The sequence below is a fragment of the Phalacrocorax carbo genome, chromosome 4, assembly GCF_963921805.1.
Source record: "Phalacrocorax carbo chromosome 4, bPhaCar2.1, whole genome shotgun sequence".
In the NCBI taxonomy this organism is placed as follows: Eukaryota; Metazoa; Chordata; class Aves; order Suliformes; family Phalacrocoracidae; genus Phalacrocorax; species Phalacrocorax carbo.
In genome coordinates, this window is record NC_087516.1 from 43,294,163 (window position 1) to 43,313,066 (window position 18,904).

Consider the following 18,904-nt stretch of genomic DNA (forward strand, 5'->3'; position numbering starts at 1 on the left):
CACAGCAAGTCAAATAATGCTGACCTTAGTTCAATCATCATTCTCCATAGGTCAGGAAACAGAAATGCTGGAGCTCTGTGGCTGGTCAGCTGGGCAAACCACCCCAAAGCTTTTTAATAAACAAAATCACCATGGAAAGAAGTGCTAGAAGGCACTGTTAGAATGCAGAATCAAAACCATATTCATATATGCTGTGAGTTAGGAAAAGAAATTTAGCTTTCTGGCTCTGTAATTCATGCTTCCCAAAATGTCTGAGACATAAAGAAAGGTCATTAATCTTGACAGGAAAACAAAAACAAATCCAGACACAACACATCATCAAATATTATGTTGCCAAAATAGAAAACATTTTGGTGGGAATAATAACAAAGAATGGTAGGATGTAAATGGAATGCAAGTAACACATACGAGATTCAAAGACTGAGCCTGCACTTTAAACCAAAGGTAGAAAGCGTAAGCGTATCTGGCATTCAGTTTAAGTGCTTGCTGGTCAGAAGGGTGGCAGTGGGGAGGAGAGAAAATGTAGGACGCGTGCATTTATTCAAAGCTAATTTAAAGGCAGTACTGGCTCTTCATCTCTGCATCAGCTTTGAACAGGTTCAATTCCCATGAAGATGAGTTATCTCAAAGTATTTGCTTTCACACATTTGGGTTTGTGGTGTCACAAAATGAACCACTAAATCACTGATCTTTTCAGCATTTATGATACTTGCACTAAAATCAGAAATAAGTGACTAACTTAGTGAATGCTTTAAGGGTGGATTCCTGCATAGTCCTTGGAACAAAAAATGAGTAAAAGTGGGTTTCGAAGTAGATATCACTTCTCAGTCAGAATGGAGGCAAGCATTAATTATTTCTGAATATCTATCTGTATTCATGAAACAGTCAAAACAAAAAAAGTGCCTTTCATGAATACATATTTGCAAAAATATAATGGAGGAATTGATCATAGAAAAACAGTTTTGAATATACAGATTTTCAGGCTTGTAAATTTTTGACCAAAAATCTCATCACAGTGGATCTTTCAGGCAAAATAATAGATTTTTGAATGTGCTTCATTTTCCCTTAGTTTAGCAGAGTTGCTGAACACTTCTTTTATAAAGTGTTCACCCTCTCATTATTTGAGGCTCACCATCAGTAGATTAAACCTGATCTAGTGAACACCTATCTCCTAGCCAGGATCTAAGTAAAAACACAATGCTTTTAAGTAGAAACAAATTAAATATGAAGGTTCAGGTAAAAACTTTTAGAAGATAGTGTAAAATACAACTTTTTATAAAATACAAGTCCTTGTGGGAAAGAACTCTCATCCTTTTGTTTGTTTTCAAACAAATTAAAATTTAATTAAAATTTTCTTACAGTGTACACATTGCACTTGGCTTCGTCTTGCATCCTACAGAAGACATTTGTCCCAGAGTGTTATTTTTGATGAGGATTTTCAGTGTACCACATATTTGGATTTTCACAGTGGTATCAGCAAATTCAGCATTCTGCGAATACATCACACTTCTCTGAACTAAGATCTAGGATTTACTGCATAAATGCTGTCAGGATCCTCAGAAAGAATTTCTACATAACTAGTGATACCTTACTGCTGGCATCGCTCACAGAGTGATTGTTGCAATGTTGTGTACCTTGAAGAAAGCATTTTGCTACTTAGTGGTGTTTACACAGTCTAACATTTAGGAAGATTTATCCCATCACAACCTATGCCAGTTTTATCCTGTAACCACTTTCATAGTTTCGGTCTGTGACAAGCCTGCAGAAGCATTCCTGGTTCACTTTATGCACTTAATTTCAAAATCTTCAGGAGTTTATTACTTATTAAAGTTATTCTGCCTGTTTTCAGGTGGTTTTTGAATTTTTGAAATATGGGCACAAGCAGGTCTGTGTCAAACCTTCAGAGCTGAACTTTGGTGATTTTGGGTCTTAATTCAGTGTGATTACACAGTGATAGCCTACCACTTGTGTGTTGTGGCTATTCATTTTCTGTCCAGTTGCAAATAATTTGAGAGCACTGTGTGTTATTTACCATGGAAGGCAAAGCCAAGTAAATTTATTGGTAGATAGTTCAGGGGAGACAGGGATTGATTCTTGGATGCTGAAGTACTGTCAGTGTTTCTCTGAAGTAAATCCCATGTGGAGGATGGGGCCTTAGTGCCGTGATGGCAGGCGGCACTACTGTACTGTGGTGACAAGATGCTACACAGCAGGTGAGAAGGAAAAAACTTGGTTCAAAAGCAATGCAGAAATCCAAGAGGTTGCTTTTCTGAGCAAGTGACTGCTCTAATGTCCTTTGGGGTAGTTTTATGGAGATGAAAGAGCAAGTGTAGTTTTTAGTTGTTGAGCAAGCCTGAATGCTCATAATAATCTCCTGTACTGAGAGATAAGCCAGGAGATTGTGGCAGGCATTTTGTTTTGCAAAGATTTGTTACAATCTTGTAATAAATCTGTGGTTACAACATTTTTAAAATCAACATTCTTCAAGAAAATGAGAAAACATGTTGAAACAATCCTCACCTTGGGAAAGCTGCAACTCTGCTTTCATAACTTAGGGCCCAGGGTAAAAAAATTCCTGTTTCCTAAAAAGGTTATACAGGGTTTGCATGCCTAAATGTGCATAGGAAATGCAGCAGTGTACTGCACAAACTCAGGAAGCAGAGCAGTAGAGGCACTTGGTAAGTGAATAAAATTACAACAGATTGAATTTTGATCAGGGAGCAGGCCACTACACAGGAAGAAGTTATTCCTTTCCATTATCTTTCACTGGAGAATTTCTACTGCCCTGTTTTGAAGCAGGGCATTTTTAGGGTTGATTGAACACCTGAATGTAGTTACAGGTACTGCTATTTCACTTCATTAATTTTCACTGAAGTCAGCTGTGACTGACCAGTAAATGCCTACAATGGAAGACGGCTCAGAGGAGCTGGGTAAGGGTAGTGTTGCAGTGAAGCTCATGGGATAATGCAGGTTGTGACTGACCACAGCTGTTGCAAAGAAAGCTGATTTTATTGCAACACAAAGGGGACCAAAGGTGGCCTTTGTTCTAGATGAACAGCTATCAATAGGTGAGTGTATGAACTAGTGGGGTAAATGTTTATAACTGAGTTCATTAAAAGGGTGTGAAAATCTCCCTGAGTTAGCCAGACCAGCATGAGGGGAGTGAGCATATGGTTCAGCCCAACATAGAGTATAAAAACTAAGCAACTAGCAAAATAATTTGGAAGAGAGCAATGGGCTTGAGCTGGCTGCAGCACCTGTATTCCTTCCTGGTGACTGTGGATGCCTTGCATTGTAGCAGTGAGCGTAACAGAGAGGCCAGTAATGGGGGTCACAGTGGTGTTACATTTGTATTGTGTTTTCAATACATTTTGTATTATTCTGCTAGATTGAAAGTCCTATGTAAAATCACTTATCTTTAAATAAATAAATAAATTTGATACTAAACATTACACCCTCAAGGGGTACATTATCTGAAGGAATCTGGTCAGAGAGTATTGGACTCTGACATCAGCATGGCCAGTTTTGAGTCTATGGCCATTTCTGTTTTGCTTGCACCATCTTTTTTTTTTTTTTTCCCTAAGCTCTGAAAAGCACAGGGAAATTACTAATACGATCTCCTGACTTTTCTTCCATATGTCTTAAGATGGTCACTACAGGGATGTGAAGTCATTCCCCTGTTGAGATTTTCTTACTTAATGTTTATTTTTAAAAATACATTTAGTTTTTCCAAATATCCACCAGAAGATCCTGAACATCAAGTGAAATTTATGTGAAAGAAAAAAGCTACCTACATAGAGAAGACATAAACCTTTAAACACCCTCCAGTGAATGAAATGTCCAACAGAGTTCTGAGTAATTCAAGTAACAGCTCCCCATTGATCAGGATGAATTATTAGGAAGCCCGTAGCACTGGTACCATCATCAGATTCCAACAGCTTTGAGGCAGCAATCACATTACAATAACTCCTTCTGAAGATTAGTTGAAAATATTTTACAGGACCAGAGAGCATGTCATAAATCAAAGTGAATAGAAACTTGCAGAATCACTAGAGCTTCCTCTGTAAAATAGAAAACATGAGGTGGCAATTGCTGTGAGACAGTGCATCAAGAATTACTGTGATGAACATTAAAAAAAAAGCGGGGTGGGGGGGAGGGGGATGACGACACACCAATCTGTGCTTTTATCAGAAGCCACCCTAGACAGAAACAAGCTTAAAAAAAAAAAAAAAAAGATGTTCTCAGCAAGAACGGTAGTAAAGTGTGACAAAAATCAGTACTGAGCATGTTGTGCACCTTAAGCACTAGACTGCTATAGCATAAAGACAAAAGAATTCAGCAGAATAGAATCAGCAGAACAGTGGCTTAAGGGGCAGGGAGGGAAAGGCTAGGATTGCACTGACATCTTTCCCTTAAGAAACAGTTTTGACAGTTGAAGTTGTTATTGTTTAATTGTAGTTCAGAACTTCTAGATTATAATTTATAATGTTAAAAATTAAATTCCAGCCTTTCACCTACAGACTGAATAAGTTTCTTGATTTGTAAAAAGCAGGCTCTCTCCATCCTCAGAAGTTTTAAAAACTGAACTGGACAAATCTCTAATCACCTTGGTCTGCATTCAGTGTTGACCCTGTTTTGATAAGGAGGTTGGGGTAAATGACGTACCAACCCTACATTCAATCTAATAATTCTATAATTTTTTTCAAAACCAAAATTTAACAGGATTTTCTCAATTTTAAAAATAAGTAAACGTTATGAAACACCCATTGGTCTCGGTGACATGGGATTGAGTGATAAAGAAACCTGCATTATGCTCTAGGGATCAGTCCTGTAGGGTGTACACCAGTTCCAGACATAGGCCTTCAAGAATCCTAAACTCTTTGCAGGACCAGGCTCAAAACTTGACACTTACATCAGTGATCATTGGTGTCCACTGTAAAGAATGTGAATATTTCAGTTATCATGCTGGTAAGAATTGTATACATGTCAGTATGAAACCACTATGAAGTTCGTGTGCAATTTATTTATGCATTTTCATTTCCCAGATGAGAAACTAGCAAAGGTATAATGAGTGTGGAGCCTAAGAGATTGACAATTAGGAGTGACAGACTTCGATACTTGCACAGAAAATAAAGTTGTTTATGGATATTAAGTGAGCCTTACTATAATGTCTGTATGGAAGCTACAGCAAGCCAGTTTATCTTTACCAGTCATAAATCAATCACAATAAAAAGACTCCTTCCCTAAATAGGTTTTATTTATACTAATCTGGGATGGATGCCATAGTAAGGAAGGTGTTCACTATTTCACCAATATCTGAATATAGTTACGCCTTTCTAAAGGGACATTAGCATACATTGAAACTGCAGAGCTGAACTTCTAAGTATCTGGAACAAGACCAGAGTCAGCGCAGACAGCTCATTATTCAGCTCTTTCGTGGTAAATGTAGTAATTAATGGAAAAACAAACAAACAAACAAAAGGTGTGGGGAAAGGATATCTAAATATTGCCTTAAGTAAATACTGATCTAAAAAGCATACAGAAGAAATATGGGCTAGGTCCTCAGTTGGTGTAAATGTACATAACTTTGTCAAAGTCAGTAAAGCTTTGTTTTACACAAGATGATAGTTAAACTTAGATAATCTCTTAACTTCTCTCTTCCCCAGATATTCTTCAAATATCCTCACTACTAATACACTGCATGTTCCCATGATCTTCATAATGAACCTTATGAAAACTCACGTAATCTTGTGTGGCTCTTCCCAGATTTGTGTATGTTTAGATATATTAATTAGGTACAGGATAGAGTAATACTAAACTTTTCCTTCAAGTTGTCTGCACTCAGAAATATCCATCCTCACAAGTGCGTACATAGGTGTTTTGCTGGCCAATGTCACCTTCTGTTACTCAGTTTGGGTAAATAATATGGATTTTGTGGATATTGGGATGGTTTTGAAATACAAGTTATTCTGTGCACAGTACAGCTAGTAACACCTGGTTTCTTCTAGATTCTTTTGACTCTGTATTCTTACTTACTTCCTCTACCCACAACAACAGCAGTTAATTTCCCCTTCTTGTTCACTGACTCTCCATCTACATTCACAGTCCATCAGGTCCTTTCCGAGTCAATCACTGGCTGAGTAGAAGATGGTTTGTCCTGTGACTGAGGCCAGAGTATGCATGCACTGCTTGGCTAGTGCTAGGCCAGTAGAATAAATGACTGAGTTTAAACTGCTGTATTTTAACTGGAAAAGGAATTAGGTTCTCTCACCCGCATTGAGCAGTTTTTTTCACAAGACTTCAGAAGAGATTGCCATTCATCTGCCAAATATGACAGAAATTCACTATGAAGTTCAAAGTTACTGGTGAGCATAGATGGATGCACAGATACACAGAAATGCAGCCAAATTTTCTGAAGAAACCAGGGGTCAATTGTCTGGTATCGTCACGGAAAGAATATTAAGAATTCCACACTTTAAAAGACTGTGTTAATTTTGATATCTGGATTTTAGCATTCCTCATCACATACACACCATTTGGAGCACTCTTTGCAAGCATAGTGTTCAGCATGGCAGGGCTTTCTGTGTTAGAAAGAGCTGCCTTCAAAGAGCAGCTGAGGAAACTGATTTCTGAGAGTAGTTTCCCCTTTTCATGGGATAGTTTAGACCAGATGCTGTATGTGACCATGGAGAAATGGTTTTCATACTGTCTTTCTTCTGCAGCAGCCTAACAAACGGATATCTATTATTCAGAAGTAAGAAAATGAACAATATTTTGCTCCCCCTGCCACCCAAAGTATCCAAGCACCTAAGGGTAAGGCAAACAGATCTCCAGAGGTGATTCAGTGATTTTTGTCTTTAAAGATTTTGATCTTCTTTCTGACTTCAAGATACCTTCATCTACAAAAACACACATCCATTTCCACAGAGGTGGTCAAGACGGGCGCTTTATAAATACCTCTGTGTGTTTGCCCATGTGCATTTAACTCTTTTGAAATGGACTGATTCCAAAACAGCTGTGCAGGCAGAACCGGTTTGTGTGGTGTTAGTGGAACAAATCTAAACAACAAAAGAGATTGGAAAGGGTTTGTAAAATTTGTAGTAAGTCTGAAAATGATACTTGCATTCTACCTTTCTTCTGTGCAAGAGCAAGGAAGTTACAGCTTTTCTTGACCAAAGCCATAAGTAGTTCAACAAAAGTATCAGTAAAAGCTGAGGCTGCTTTTATCAAATTATGATGTGTAAAGTTCAGGCAATTCAGTCTTGTGATGGAAAAAGCAATCTAAAGTATGAACAACCTTCTAATAATATTTGTTCAGTAAGTCATTCTGCTGATAAAAACAAAGTCAGACTCCTTAGTCTGAATATTCCCCATAGGGAATATATACTAAAATAAAATACTTGCTTTATTAGCTAACTACAGCCTATGAGCTAGCTATACTTTTGCAAATATATCCTTTGTGTGCAACTTCATTAAATAAAAATTTAATGAGTGTTTTGATTTGCTGTGAGTTTATTTTATGGGTTACACTTCATTTGAATAACATAAGATACAATAATGGAAGGGATACTTCCAAACACAGAAAATTCTTTCTCTAATACCTCCCATCTTTCCCAGTATATGTATTTTAGAGAGGTCACAGGTGTCATCTTTTCTAATTTCTGGTAGTTTTACCTCTGTGATATTGTGGGGAGTTGTTTTCTGTACGTAATCTCTGATCATGATGTTGCCCTGCATTGCTGAATCCGGCAGAACTGCTACTGTTAACATTTTGTACATCTTGTTCTTGATCTTGGGGGACTCCATCCTATCCAGTTGTTCATATATAATATATGTAATTACTAATATGTGTAATTATATTTCACCTGATATATATTATATCAGGCAACATACTATGTGCAGATACAGTGCCAATTATTTAAATACAATTGGTCTCAATAAATCAGTAGAAGAAAAGAAGACAAACTTCCTGAATTCACCAACTGAAATGATCTACTAGCTTTGTCAGATGGAGTTATTCTTCCTGTGTTCCTTTAACTATCAGGAATAGATTAGTAACATAGTAATTAAGAGAAAACAAGAAACGAAGAAAATCCCTTTTCCCTTTAGAAAATCCCTTCAGTTCTTAACTGGTCTAATAAAGAATGCAAGATCCCAAACTGCAGAAAACCAAACACATTAGTAAAACCCATTCAATACCTATTTTTTTAGAAAAACAAATATATGCAATATAATTTTAAAGGAAGAAATACTTTACTGGTGAGATTGGAATAATTAGTGCAATTATACTTTCAAATAAAAAGTTAGAAAAAATGTTAATCCTTTAGAAAATTCTATATTACTCTGTAAATTGATTGGGAATACACATGCAAAAAGCATTTGAGAGGAATGAATCATTATTCCTATTAATAATAATTAAAAGAATATGAATGTCCTTGGTGATGCCAGGTGCAGAATGCAATTTCATATTTTGCTGTCATGAAATAATAACTATAGTAGCTTTCAGAATGGAGATTTAAAATTGCAGTATGAACTTTTATTTTCTTGAAGAGTGCTAATGAAAACATTTAATATATTACTATAATTTTTTTGATGTGGAACAATAATTGATAGCCCTTGTAGAATAGTATTTCTTTGCCTTAAAATATTTTTCACATTGTGAACAAAACCAAATGTTTATAAATAACAAAGCTATTCAGTTACTTTATGCAGTTACAGACTGTCTTGTGAAAACAAAAACCCACCAAAATAGTGCCATAAACCAATATCTTCCAGAAAACATTTTTATTTTCAATACAATTGGGGGATAGTATGCAATTTTGTGTCTTGTGTAACAGCTAAGAGCAAGTATAGAAGACCCACAGAGTCTCATAAAGAGATAAAAGACAAATTATTTTATCTTGAAAGGTCTAAAATTATGAGACAGGGACTGATAATTCTTTATATTTTAATCTTCATTTCAGATACTTCATATATACTCTAAGTAACCCCAGAATTAGACCTAAATTACAAATAAATTAACTTCACCTGAGACTAATTTCTGCCAATGGAGGGAAATGTGTCCCAACATGTATAAAGACAACTCAAGAGCAAGAGAAAGTTTTGAAAGATTTCAGAGAACAGATCTTTATACTCACATAAACTCCACAATACATTTTGATACAAGTCTTCAAGTTCTGTTGAGAAGAAAATAGTAGCTTTCCTAGAATAAAACTAACAGTTCAGTAAACTAAATTGCTGTAATATTTAACTCTTATTCTGTTCTGGAGAATTGAGAGAAACCATCCAGTCAAACCGATACCAAGTACATTAGGCCCCAAGGTAACAATGAAGCAGGAACACCGCCTGGTACGGTACGTCTCAGGTTTTATAGGTTTGAGGTATAGTTTGTCATTAATCATATGTGAATAAGTATGATTATAACCTAAGTAAACAGAGTCATTAGCAAAACACCCTCTGTTCTGCTGTGTTTATTTTAAGAATCAGAATTCAGCTAGTCACAGAATGAAATGCTCACCTACAGAAAGTGCTTGTTAATGATTTACTTTTCACATTGGGTCTGGTCTTGTTCTTTTTCCCCTTGTGCTGAAATCGCTCAGCTCATAATTTGTTCTAATAACTATTTTTACCTGGCATGCATAGGAAGATGCTTTATAGCCCTTACATGTTAGCTGGAGTAATGAAGGCAGATCCTTGGGCTTCAGTGGAGCTGTGTAGATGAGAGTTTCCCGTGATGTTTTCACACGTTACAGTTTGCAAAATCCTGCAAAGAGCTGATGAAAAGCCCTGTAGCATTGCTCTATTAGAAGACTTATACAAAATCCAAACTATCTAACTGACAGCGAAACCATGTTTTTCATAGCTAATACCATATATTTCTCCTGTTAATAATAACTATTACTGTGATAAACCATTGAGAAAATTTGAGAAACTATTGAGAAAACCATTTGCTCAAAAAAAAAAAATAAATAGAGGTGCAGAATCAGTCTGTATATCCTCTGGTACAACTTAAATGGAAGACATAGGCTACCATTATCCTGACTGGGTACTAGGTATAGAGGATTTTTCTGCAATAGTTGGACAGGAATAGTAGCTCAAAATCTGAATTAAATGACTTCAATTTTTCTTGATTTTCTTAATGTATCCATCACATGCTTGATAGCATTTATTAAAAGCGGTATTTTCTTACAATTTAGGAAGACTTTGGGAAGAATGGAAAAATATTTTGTAGCCATAATATCTTAGCAACTATTGTAATCATTGAAAAATATCTCTGGGCTTGTATGAACTCAGCAGTATTTGAGTGATTTGAGTACAAACTTTTGCATGTCAGCCTGTGTTATGCATAAGGATTACATGTGTGTCCTTAGAAATAGTTGGAAAAGTTTCACAGAGAAGCATATGCATGTGAAACATGGATGTCAGACTGGCACATCTTTGCTTTCTCTTTTTTCATTAGGGCTGTGGTAGATATTTTTCTTTATTATAATCATACCAAGTACTTTAACATCTGTATCTCAAGTTCTCTTTGAGGATGGCCGGGGAATATAGTCCCACTGTACAGCTAAGCAAAATGATCCATAAAGAATCTGCTCTGGCCAGTTGGAAGATGGCACACGCAAAGTGCTGAAAGTGGTACCTAGAGTAGGATCCAATCTCCTGACGATACATGTTTTAAAGCAGCAATAAGAATATGAGGATATTTTAAGCCTCTCTTTTTCAGACTAATTTTATGTGCATTTCCGTGCTGTGATTAAAATGTAATACAGTTAATCTTCAGTACAACACAAAATGGATTAAATTTACAGGATTACAACGTTTTAGTCTGCTTGTGTCAAAACCTTCAGTGGTCAGGAACCATAGGGTGTAAATAAGTAGGAAAAAATTGTTCTATCAAATAGTAATACCTGGCATATAATATGAGGAAAGTACCTAACTGATTACTGAACTAATCAGTTTTAATGAATCTTTCTGAGGGAAGCTGTGAGAAAGTCTAGAGAAAATGGGAGAGAAAGTGTTCAACAGAAGAGGAGTTTTCAACCTCTTTTCCCTGTGAATGTCCTTTGGCTGTCCTTTCCTGCCATCTCCCCTCCAAGGCAAGAGGCAGGGCTTAAGACAAGGAAATGCAAAATATATTTGTCCATGTTAATGCTCAGCAAAACAGACCCAGTGTTTGTGTACCAGAGTGAACATGTTGAAACTAATCTCACCTTTACATTTTCAAGACTCAGTAGGTGAGAAGTGTGAATCATTTCTAGGGGAGGAGTGTATCCCATCTTTTGGGGAAAAACCAAAGAAGTTGTGTTGCAAGTGGTTTTGGAAATCTCACATTAAAAAAAAACCTGTGGACTACTTGGAGAGACTGTAGAAGAAAGCAGAAATAGTGACTTATACAGAAAGACAGGAAACGTTCAGTTTGTTTAGACTAGAGAAAAGTGAAGGAGACCTTAACAGTTCCAGAAAATAAAAGCTGTTGCAAGGGAAAGTGAAAGAAATAATTTGTCCTCCTGTTCACAGCAGACTGGACAGATGAAAGGCTTTTTTGCTGTTTCTCCGTCTATTTAATCTTTGCAATTCTCACCCAGTTACAGGGTGAGATTTTTGTTACTCTTCTGGGCACCTGGTTGATTTCCATCCTCTTCTTCTTCCTAAAAAGTTTCCTGTTCTGTTCCTTCTTAATTTTCTCCTCTTACAACTTGTTACCTATTCTTCCTTTTTGGTGAGAATTAATGCTTTTCTGTAGGCATGAGGAGGGGTCGGTTCGTCTTCTTCAGCTCCTCCCAGGCAATGGAATTTCTCACCTGTGCTAAAGGTTCTTCCTCAAACTTCCCCCCTCTTGCTCACTGATGTGCTTAAGCTTAGACATTGCAACTGATCATTTCTGTGTTATTCTAATGGAAACCTTGAGTAAAAAAAATGAGACAATTAATTTCTAATTAGAGATCCATATACTTCTAAAAAGAATTGTTTCATTAAGGGGAGAATTAAAAATTATTTAATATGAAATTATTCTATTTATTTTCCCTGAAAATTAGGTTCTAGCATATCAGTTACATATAAATTAAAGCCAAAATTCCAATTATTGGTATAATAAGCTTCAGGTATTGCTCTGGAGTCTCTTCAGATAATCAAAATGTGGACGCTAACAAACACATTTGTACTGGTGGTTTTGTCCAATATTACTGCAGTGGGAAGCAGTAATGTGTTAAAAGCATAGCACTTTTTACTCTGTGTTGCTGAGCATGCCGTTTATTTGGTGGAAAGAAAATCTGAAAATAACCAGAGCTGGTGGAATTGCTAGCCTCCACCAGAGTACAGAATGTGTGAGCATGCGGCAGAGGTCAAGAAGTAGTGGTGGAAAGGTAATCTCTAGCTCTACTGTAATAGTAACAGTCTTGGGCATTTGAAAAATGTGGCAATGGGAATTATACTCACTGTAGGAGCTTACAATCATGTAGAATCTTACTCACTGTGATTAAATTAAGTATATGGTGGTAGATACCTTAACACAACCAATCACCGTAGGATCTATGAGTCAAATATAACTTTCGCAACTCCCAAGTCCATATTTACATTACAAAAGAAATTTGGGCACTTATCTACCTGTCAGTTCTCCTTAGGGCTGCCAGGGCCAGGTTCTGCCGCCTTTCTGAGAAGAGCTCTGAGCACTATTAAGTGTACGCAGGAGGCAATACCAAACACTGTGAGGACCATGGAGCTGGTAACCTGCACCATGGAAGGGTGACCGCCAGCTGCGATTTGGGATGTAGCCAGCGACAGAAGCCTGACCATGTGAAGTGATGGAGGCTTTTAAAGAAGAGAATAGGGTTTGGATGAGACAGTGAGTAATGAAAGGTGAGGTGGGTGTAGCTTTCTAGAAACAGCAGAAGCATTATTACTTAGTGTAAAATTCTGTTTTCATCATTGTGTCAATATAACTTAGAATTGCAGATTCCACTGGTTCATCAGCAGAAGGTGAAGAAAATCTTGGGTCTACAGAGCACTTCTCAGTCCTGAGTGTCACTGATTTAGATACTGGGGAACCATGCTGGGCTTGCACTGATGGTTTTGCATTTCTGGAAGTGGCGTAGCTCAGAGTCCCATACTGTTAAGTATTCTGAAATAGAATAATAATTGTAGTGAAGTAGTAATTGCCCAGGGTTCTAATTTGGCAACAGCTAATAGATTGATTGTTAAAATATTTGCATACTGGCCACCCAAAACAAAACACTGACAGATTTGTGGCAAAGCTATAATCCTCCAAACTTCTAACTTCATCATATTGGAGGTGCCTTCATTTTCAAGTATCAGTTTATAGATTTTTTAAAGTTAAAGGATATGCAGAATCTTTTCCTTTATTTTCTCCAAGTGCTTATTGTTTCCCACAAAAAAATTGCAGGCTTTTTCCACAATACAAACCATAAAGCTCCACAGCACACATTTTGTGACATCCTTTCATGCCACAAAAAGCCGTGAGGTGGCTGCAAGTCTTCCAAGCTGGAAGGTAGAGCCAACCCCATTGCAGCCACCATTTGCAGTTTTGGCACCCCAGGGGGAGCTGCTGAAAGCACAGGTCCAGTGGATCTTCTCACTTCACTTTTCCTTCTTCCCAACCTGCCATGCCAATACGGAGATAAGACCAACAAGCATGTTCAGTTCTTTGAATCTCAGGTGATGTGCTACAGGGAAGATTTATTTGGAAGGAGTTAGGGATTGCACCAGCAGCTTCTTTCTCTGGGACAGATGTGCTCTCTAGCACCTCTGGTCATCCTGGTCCCCTGTTACCCATACTGGGTGGGTACCCATTTAAACAAGATGTAAGGGCTGAAGGAGCAAAACATACTTGATTTTTGTTCCATTATGTAGCTGGGGTGTGATAAGGCTGCTTGCCTTTATCTGGGAGCTGGGCATGGCCACGAGAATTTGAGATGCCAGTGTCACATGGGCTTAGCTGCCTGAAGTGGTAACCAGGTAACTAAGCCTTTTTGTAGGCTGGGGCTCTGAAGTTTATTGAGCAATTTTCAAGTTAGACTTTGGAAAGTTCAGTGTTTTTTACTTTAAACAGACATTTTCATCTACAAAAGATCTTATGTGGTATTACAGGACTAGCCACGTGAAGCTGGGAAGGAAAAGAAACTGAAGGAAAGTTAAGGAGCTAAAAAGAGACCAGATTTGTATGACCTGTAAACCCAGAGAGGATCTAGGGGACTTCTCTTGGGACAAGCATAGTTTGTCTAAAAAAGAACAATCTTTCAGCATATCGAAAAGTGATTATCCCTGATTTAAGAGAAAGTACTAAAATTAATTTAAGAGAAAGTACTAAAGTTAATTAATTCAAAGAAATTTCACTCTCACACACACACACAAATTTGGTTCTATGAGAAGTAGTTAAAGACTTTCTGAGTGTGATGAAACGATTGGCAGGTTCTGGCAGTCTGTGTGCAGTGGATGACAGTTCTGGTGGATGAAATGCACCTCTAGCTCTACTGCCCTGCATTTGATCCCTCAAATGTTTTCTTGCAATCTGCTCCTCTCAAATGTGCAAGCTTCATTTAATCTACTGTTAGGCGAGGGAGAGTGAACATGAATATATACAATTGTCACTGTGTTTGTGATTTTAGACTTTTCTGGATAGAGATTCTGTTTTTGATGGGATGAATATAGAAATGTCTTTTGTGATTTTTATCTTGTGCTATAAAGTCTTTCTGCCACTGTAACTGCATTCATTTACATCCTTTTTATAGCTCTTTCATGTGTAACCTGTTTAGGTTATGTTTAAAACTATGGCAGATGTGCCCCTGGATTCCTAGGGTTCTAATCACTTGGTTTGGGGAACCGCTTGGAGCATGCTCTTCTCAACAGGAAGTCTTGGCTTCTTCCTGTGGAAGAACATATCATTTCTATAGATTATTTAGATGTATTGCTTAGATATATTTTCCTAATTTAATATTATGTTCTTCTATACAGTTATTCTTGTTTTATGTCATAGTGCTAGTGTTTTAAAGGTGTGAACACTGTTTCTACAAATTTGTATTTAGGAATGCAAGCAGTTGATGTGAATTCATTTTAAGGATGATTTCTCACTCTGTGGACCTCACTTCTGCTGACAAGTTTACATGTGTTTCTAAAATTCCTATAACTGTTTTCCTGAACCTTGAGAAAGTATTAATACCAAAATCTGTACGCATGTGGTATTTTTAACACCTGTGTTAATGAAGGACTCAACATTTACATTCTCAAAACCTGGTAGCTAAATGAAAAATAACTGTACATTTCCAGCCAAGAAAAGTTTTTCATTAAAAGCCTATTAAAGCTGTATAGAAGTATTTCAGCAGAACTTTTGACACTTTTGGAATGGTTTTTGAATCACCATGGATGCATTTTTTAAAAGTTTCACAGTTCAAATATAAAATTGAAATGAATACAATAAAAAAAACCAACAATGACACTGGCTAACCTAATACTGCAGGGAAAAGAATATTATTTAAAAATATTTTTCTCTTAACTACCATGGAAGGAATTTTTCACTATAATAAAACTTCCCAATTATTTGCTTAAAAAAAAAAAGACAAAAGGAGGCAGCCAAGGATAATTAATAGTGTTAACATGTAACTTTAATGGAAATGTGTAAATGCCAGTAGGATGAGTATCTGACCTTGGTATTGTCTTTCTACAGACATTTAACCTTCTCTATGTGCACCTTTCTGTGAAGCAGATGGTCTATGCCAAGCAAGCAAAATACATATTTCTTGAGTCTCGGTTATTACCATGGCAACTGGTAATTGGTGTTAAGAATTACTTCACTTATAAACTGAACTGATTTTTATCCTTGTTCACAGAAGATGTTTTGTTTACAGAAGTTAGTTAAAAATGTTTAGTCATGTATAGCACAGTAAGCTGTTCAATACAGATGGAGGGAAATGTCATAGTAATTGTTTTTATGACTTTAAATACAATACATATTTGTCAAACAAATGCATAGCGCTTATATTGCCTCAAAGGAGTATATAATAAAACCATTCTGCTTTGTGTAATTTATTACTCCGTTATTTGGAAGTTGGCTTTTTTTTTTCTTTTTTGCAATCCTGTTTCTTTTGTTTCTGTCAACTACTGTATTTCCCAAGATTACAGTAAAACTACCAAAAAATTAATGAGTAAAAGGGATAGACATTCAAATGAGCAAATTAAAGGCAAGGTCTTTTCCCAACCACAATTGTTTACAGGTTGTATCTCGTGCTGAGCTGTATTCTGTATATTTTACCACTGCTTAGTAAATTTTCCTGAAATTTGGGAGTTTTTATCAGCTTCAGGCTTTGTTGATTACGAAGCTTAAAAGGATCATTTGCTTGAGTAGAAACTATGTGATTAACTTCATCATTCCCTTTTCCTATCAGTGTCTTGCTTCCAAGAAGTATCTACTAATCTTTCATGTCTGTAGCACCTTATACTCCATGACTGTGTTTAACATTTTGATTTATTTTATGCTATCCCCAGAGAACTAGTACTATTTTCTTATTTTCCAAATGAAGGAAACAGTGATTAAGTGATTTATGTAATGTCACCTAGGAAGCCAGTAGCAGAACTTCTAGCAGGTGTCAAGGCTTTCAGACCTTTTAGTAAAACCCCTCCCCTATGGTTAGCACAGACTCCAATTTACAGGAAGACTCTCCAGTCCAGTGAAAACAATCTTGTATGGTGATGGCTTGACTAAAGTATATCCCATTAAGGCTGTCTCAGGGGAGTGAGAGTAATGATCAGGCATAAATACCAAATAGCCTAGTTGGTGTAAACTAGACTAGCTTTGATTTGTTTCTGAGTGGGAGGGCTTATTAACTCAGGCTGAACACAGCGCCAACAGGTCTGTACTGCTTTTTGCACGGGTGGTTATGCATGCTTTGGGTATGTGCTATGTCGGGGATCTCTGTGCCATTCTCTGTTGTGTGATACGCCCAGCTGTCTTGCTTTTTTCTTGTCTAGCTGCAGATCAGATGATTGTCTGCTGTCCATTTGAGTAAGTGTGCACATGTCTACACTTAAGTCCTACGGTGGCATCTCTCTGAAATTTACTTCATGCATAGTAATGTAAACAGCAGGATACACATAAAGTTGTCAAAAGTAAGATTGCCATGGAAATTGAAATGAACTATATTGTGAAAAAGCAGATGAAAGAATTTGCGTAGGAATTTAAAGAGAAGTTTAGTAAACAGAGCTGTGCTTTGAGGCATAAGGAGCTCTTGCAAGGGTCTGTATAAAAAAAAGGCATCACATGTGCTTCTTCCACCCTTAAAAAATATGAAAATGCTTTCTTTTAACTTTGCCCTAGGAGTTATTCTCTTAGCAATTTCCCTCTAGTCATTTCTCTTTGGTAGATTAGAAGGCTAAAGTAATTAGCATTTATGAGAAAAAAACCCCTAAGCTTTAAATATGTTCACCATAGGAAGGAAATATTTGTATCAACTAAGACAGATCTCTGCTGACCTAGAAAAACTGGCTGTAGTTCAGCACTATATGAACTATTTCTTTATTTTGACTTTTTAAATGAATGTTAGGCTGTTCAAAGGGTGGTTGGGCAGGAGAATTAGGATGTTTTGTGGAGAGAATTAATTTATGCTTGAGGCAAATGTAAACTTACAGAATATAGTGGATTTATGATATATTCAGGAAGTTATGTGGTGAGGTAATGGAAATACAGTTGAGTGGAAATGAGTCCTCCTAGGAGTTATTTTCTTACACTTAAGCAGAATTGTTCTGAATACTACTTAAAACATTTTCCTGGATGTTTTGTATAGTGTTAAAAAATGCCGTGTTTTATTAATTTCAACAAAATCCACTTTTGCTAGAGAGCCATAACAGAGGAAAAAGGTATTCCTTTGAGAAAATATACACAGAAAGGGAAAAAAAATAGGAAGGTGCCATAAACTACATAATTATCCCAGTAGTAAGGTTCCTAAAGCTGCTGCCTAAAATATTATTGCAAAATGAAATGAAAACAATCACCAAATTTCTTCACTACTGATTTGTGTAGATGACAGCAATATTTCATAGCATTCTTGGAACAATGGTGTTCCAGTCTAAAATTAATATGGTTCTCTTGGTTCTGATTAACACAGTATTTTATTACTAACTGTATTAGTTTCATGGCAGATAAATCAGATAGGCATGCATTTTATCTGATAACAGTTTCAAAATAAATCAGATAATTATACATATAGAATTTATTGCAAACACTTCAAGGATTTGATATGTTTTGTGAAGAATATTTAAGGATTACTTTATACAATTAAATGCTTGCTGTGCTCCCATAGACAGCACATTACTTTTTTAATGAAATGTATATAGATAAAATATGAAATACTGTGAATTTAGACAATTTGTTAAGCTCAAGTGTGTTTGCAAGATGTAGCTGTATCTTTCTATGTTGATGCCTGGTTTAAATATTATGTCTTGTTGTGTATTGTAAGTTATACCAAAACCAGCATATACAATGAATCAGTGGTTATAGACCACTGATTTACACAGATGCTTGTAGAAAACCTAATGAACATATGATTTCTTGTATGCTAAGCTGTCAAATTACAGCGCTGTTTTCATTATGCAAGCACTTGATCTTGCAGAAGATGGAGCATTTCTCTACTGCATGTTTGTACTGATAATAGATGTTGCTCATCTCCCATGCAAGCTCTCAGGAAAAACTGAAGTGGCTGTGGGTGTGTACATGGGGCAATTGTAATTTATCTGGAAAGCATAGCTTATTTTTGAGCTTTTGTTTCTTGCGAGGAACTTTTCTGTTGTAATGACATGCCTAAATCCGTTAGTGCGTCTCCCGCCATAAAGACTGAGAAATACAATTAGCAAGTTGTTTACAGCAGAGCTGCAACTGCTGTGACTGAAGTGTTATTGATAG